We start from the raw sequence: 5,000 nt of genomic DNA on the forward strand, positions 1-5,000 counted from the left end.
CGCTATCGGTCTCGTGGTCATATTTAGTCTCAGATGGAGTTTACCACCCACTTGGAGCTGCACTCTCAAGCAACCCGACTCGAAGGAGAGGTCCCGCCGACGCTCGCACCGGCCGCTACGGGCCTGGCACCCTCTACGGGCCGTGGCCTCATTCAAGTTGGACTTGGGCTCGGCGCGAGGCGTCGGGGTAGTGGACCCTCCCAAACACCACATGCCACGACAGGCGGCAGCCTGCGGGGTTCGGTGCTGGACTCTTCCCTGTTCGCTCGCCGCTACTGGGGGAATCCTTGTTAGTTTCTTTTCCTCCGCTTAGTAATATGCTTAAATTCAGCGGGTAGTCTCGCCTGCTCTGAGGTCGTTGTACGAGGTGTCGCACGCCACACCGCCAGCCGGCTGTGCACGCTACCGAGAAAGTACCGGTATGCGAACCGCCAGGCGACGGGCGCGCATCGCACGTTTAAGGAGACGCGGCCGGCCACACAGGCGACCACGACACTCCCACGTCTCCGAAGCGGGACAAACGCCGCGCGCTTCAGTATACGTAGCCGACCCTCAGCCAGACGTGGCCCGGGAACGGAATCCATGGACCGCAATGTGCGTTCGAAACGTCGATGTTCATGTGTCCTGCAGTTCACATGTCGACGCGCAATTTGCTGCGTTCTTCATCGACCCACGAGCCGAGTGATCCACCGTCCTGGGTGATCTTTTCCTTTTCAGTCTCCCACTGTCTCTTTCAAGACAGTAGCATTTGCGGGACTGAGGCGTCTGACGGCCCCTGTTCCACTATTTTTTTTTGTGTCCAACGGCCTCACAGCCGATGGGCGTCGTACGGCTCCACACCGGAGCGGACAGGCACTCGGGCGAACGTCATTCAAAACCGGCGCCAGGCGCCAGGTACCGCAGGCCAGCCGCTCCAGAGCTTCAGCGCTCGTACCACACAACAACAACACTTCCGCTAGTTTTGAGAGGCACGCGTGGTTCCGCACGCGGCGCACGGCCACTGCCGTACAGGTAGCGTGTTGCGCGACACGACACGACACGCACATCGAAAGACATGCAGTCTAGTCGGTAATGATCCTTCCGCAGGTTCACCTACGGAAACCTTGTTACGACTTTTACTTCCTCTAAATGATCAAGTTTGGTCATCTTTCCGGTAGCATCGGCAACGACAGAGTCGATGCCGCGTACCAGTCCGAAGACCTCACTAAATCATTCAATCGGTAGTAGCGACGGGCGGTGTGTACAAAGGGCAGGGACGTAATCAACGCGAGCTTATGACTCGCGCTTACTGGGAATTCCTCGTTCATGGGGAACAATTGCAAGCCCCAATCCCTAGCACGAAGGAGGTTCAGCGGGTTACCCCGACCTTTCGGCCTAGGAAGACACGCTGATTCCTTCAGTGTAGCGCGCGTGCGGCCCAGAACATCTAAGGGCATCACAGACCTGTTATTGCTCAATCTCGTGCGGCTAGAAGCCGCCTGTCCCTCTAAGAAGAAAAGTAATCGCTGACAGCACGAAGGATGTCACGCGACTAGTTAGCAGGCTAGAGTCTCGTTCGTTATCGGAATTAACCAGACAAATCGCTCCACCAACTAAGAACGGCCATGCACCACCACCCACCGAATCAAGAAAGAGCTATCAATCTGTCAATCCTTCCGGTGTCCGGGCCTGGTGAGGTTTCCCGTGTTGAGTCAAATTAAGCCGCAGGCTCCACTCCTGGTGGTGCCCTTCCGTCAATTCCTTTAAGTTTCAGCTTTGCAACCATACTTCCCCCGGAACCCAAAAGCTTTGGTTTCCCGGAGGCTGCCCGCCGAGTCATCGGAGGAACTGCGGCGGATCGCTGGCTGGCATCGTTTATGGTTAGAACTAGGGCGGTATCTGATCGCCTTCGAACCTCTAACTTTCGTTCTTGATTAATGAAAACATACTTGGCAAATGCTTTCGCTTCTGTTCGTCTTGCGACGATCCAAGAATTTCACCTCTAACGTCGCAATACGAATGCCCCCGCCTGTCCCTATTAATCATTACCTCGGGTTCCGAAAACCAACAAAATAGAACCGGGGTCCTCTTCCATTATTCCATGCACACAGTATTCAGGCGGGCTTGCCTGCTTTAAGCACTCTAATTTGTTCAAAGTAAACGTGCCGGCCCACCGAGACACTCAACAAAGAGCACCCTGGTAGGATTTAAACGGGGTCCGCCTCGGGACGCGAAAGCACCCCTTCGGCTCGCCCCACCGGCAGGACGTCCCACGATACATGCCAGTTAAACACCGACGGGCGGTGAACCAACAGCGTGGGACACAAATCCAACTACGAGCTTTTTAACCGCAACAACTTTAATATACGCTATTGGAGCTGGAATTACCGCGGCTGCTGGCACCAGACTTGCCCTCCAATAGATACTCGTTAAAGGATTTAAAGTGTACTCATTCCGATTACGGGGCCTCGGATGAGTCCCGTATCGTTATTTTTCGTCACTACCTCCCCGTGCCGGGAGTGGGTAATTTGCGCGCCTGCTGCCTTCCTTGGATGTGGTAGCCGTTTCTCAGGCTCCCTCTCCGGAATCGAACCCTGATTCCCCGTTACCCGTTACAACCATGGTAGGCGCAGAACCTACCATCGACAGTTGATAAGGCAGACATTTGAAAGATGCGTCGCCGGTACGAGGACCGTGCGATCAGCCCAAAGTTATTCAGAGTCACCAAGGCAAACGGACCAGACAAGCCAATCCGATTGGTTTTGATCTAATAAAAGCGTCCCTTCCATCTCTGGTCGGGACTCTGTTTGCATGTATTAGCTCTAGAATTACCACAGTTATCCAAGTAACGTGGGTACGATCTAAGGAACCATAACTGATTTAATGAGCCATTCGCGGTTTCACCTTAATGCGGCTTGTACTGAGACATGCATGGCTTAATCTTTGAGACAAGCATATGACTACTGGCAGGATCAACCAGGGAGCTGCGTCAACTAGAGCTGAGCAGCCGGCCGCCCGGGAGTGTGTCCCGGGGGCCCGCGCGAACACGCAAGCGTCCGCTCAATTATTCTGCAAACAGGAGGAGGCCGAGCTCCCCTGCACGATACACCTCGAAACCCTCTCAGGTCCCGGCGGCGCGCAGCGCCGTCCTAGGTACTTGGTCGGTTTCGAGAGAGGCGCAATCGCCCGGAGTTAGGCGAGTAGACGGTTTTAGTGCGAACACCCTTGCTCCCAACTGAGCTTGCCGCTGCCGACAGAGGCCCGGGAGCGTGCTGTCGTGGCATTGCCGGCGGGAGACAACACGCGCCACCTATGGTGACCGGCAGCTCCAACGCCAGCGCCACACAAGGGCAAAGCCCCACTTGGGTGCAGAAGCGAACTCTCCCAGCACAGCGCACGCGCCAACACGTCCGCACAACTGCGATACAAACCACCTGCGAGAACCGCTGGGGCGACCGAGCAGCAGACGGCGTCGCGGCGCCGAGTGCCAGGCGGCGGCGCATCCTCAACGCACACAGTCCTCAATCAGACCAGCACACTGCAGATGTCCACCGCGCTTCGCACCGGGCTCGGCTGAACCAACTTTGGCCGCCAGGCGCCGCGTGCAGGGTGCGCCGCAGCGTAGCTGCGCCGCCTGCCGAGCCCGTCGGCTGGCGCTCCTGCCACTCGGCGCCCCCCACCAGCCGCCTGTTGCGCGTGCGCCCACGCAGCGCGCGGCCAACACGCCGGGCGGCCCCCCTTCACCGGCCGGGAACAGTCCCACCAAGCCACCGCCGCGTATCGCTTCATACCCACATGGGCCTAGTCACGTGTGTGGATGTGGCGGGTACCGCTGAAACAACCGGTTAATAGCTGTACCGATCGTCGCCATCACAGATTCACCTCCAGCGTGAACAACCGCTCAACAACGGATTTCCAGTTCATTTGCGTATCTTGGGCAGTAAACGTAGATGTCCACCTACATTTGCGAATTCAACAATTCTTGCATGCCAGGATGTCATGTGTCACGACACGCTACATCAGACCACATACACACTGCGACATGTGCAGAAGAGAACACGTGGAAGGTGGCCCGCGCACGTATGCGATGTCCCTTCCGCGATCCACTGTCAACCGGCATCTGCGGCATGTCCCAGATATGGAACGCGGTCCACCAGGGTAGCACTTTGTGTGAGGCAATACGACAAAGTCGGAATACACGCGTCACTACATCACACGGCTCACGCTGACCTGACCTGACTCACCGCACCACCACCCCCAGCGACCCAGGGTGACATACAATGCGTTCGTACGTTCCTCCCACACGCCTCTACGGCGTACCACAGTGCAACCTAGCTGTTATTGGGAGACGAGACAAGTAGCATCGAGCACAACATATGGAAATTGAGATTCGACACCGTTGGGCACAGCCAGCGTACGGTCACACGTATCACACTACTTCACTCTGTACGTAACTACCGATGATCGGTACAGCGTGTGGGTTACGCGTACGACATCAGCGGACAATGGACACAGACCATACCACGACGTACACTGAGGGCGTCGACATCTGAACGCAACTGAACAGCTGCGAGGCTCATTTAACACTCAAACGCCAGACCGACCAGCTTGAGAGGACGGAGACACAAAGAGAGGGGCAGAGGGGGGGGGGGGGGCGATATAGTCCTATTGCAGTACAATTGACAGTGGATAGCGGGAATATGTGGAAAGTAAGCAACACTCGCAAGACATCTACATGAGGATAACAACGACACCAGAGATTCCGAGCAGTGAACTATGTTAGGCAAAGGGACAACGTGGGTTAGGTTAAGGGACAACGTGGGTTAGGTTAAGGGACAACGTGGGTTAGGTTAAGGGACAACGTGGGTTAGGTTAAGGGACAACGTGGGTTAGGTTAAGGGACAACGTGGGTTAGGTTAAGGGACAACGTGGGTTAGGTTAAGGGACAACGTGGGTTAGGTTAAGGGACAACGTGGGTTAGGTTAAGGGACAACGTGGGTTAGGTTAAGGGACAACGTGGG

At 56.2% G+C, this 5,000-nt stretch overlaps 3 non-coding genes across 3 annotated transcripts in view; all 3 read right to left on the bottom strand.

The window, feature by feature from the left end:
* Positions 1-358, bottom strand: part of LOC126315137 (large subunit ribosomal RNA) — a 4,222-nt gene extending 3,864 nt beyond the window's left edge. The window contains exon 1 of the ribosomal RNA XR_007555866.1: positions 1-358. This exon is cut by the window's left edge and continues 3,864 nt beyond it. This is a non-coding gene — a ribosomal RNA (large subunit ribosomal RNA).
* A 188-nt stretch (positions 359-546) lies between these two features.
* Positions 547-701, bottom strand: LOC126315171 (5.8S ribosomal RNA). Its single transcript, XR_007555893.1, has one exon. It is a non-coding gene; the product is annotated as a 5.8S ribosomal RNA (ribosomal RNA).
* A 368-nt stretch (positions 702-1,069) lies between these two features.
* LOC126315192 (small subunit ribosomal RNA) lies at positions 1,070-2,962 on the bottom strand. Its single transcript, XR_007555912.1, has one exon. It is a non-coding gene; the product is annotated as a small subunit ribosomal RNA (ribosomal RNA).
* Between the last annotated feature and the right edge of the window lie 2,038 nt (positions 2,963-5,000).

This window comes from Schistocerca gregaria, unplaced genomic scaffold (assembly GCF_023897955.1).
Source record: "Schistocerca gregaria isolate iqSchGreg1 unplaced genomic scaffold, iqSchGreg1.2 ptg000565l, whole genome shotgun sequence".
NCBI classification, from domain to species: domain Eukaryota; kingdom Metazoa; phylum Arthropoda; class Insecta; order Orthoptera; family Acrididae; genus Schistocerca; species Schistocerca gregaria.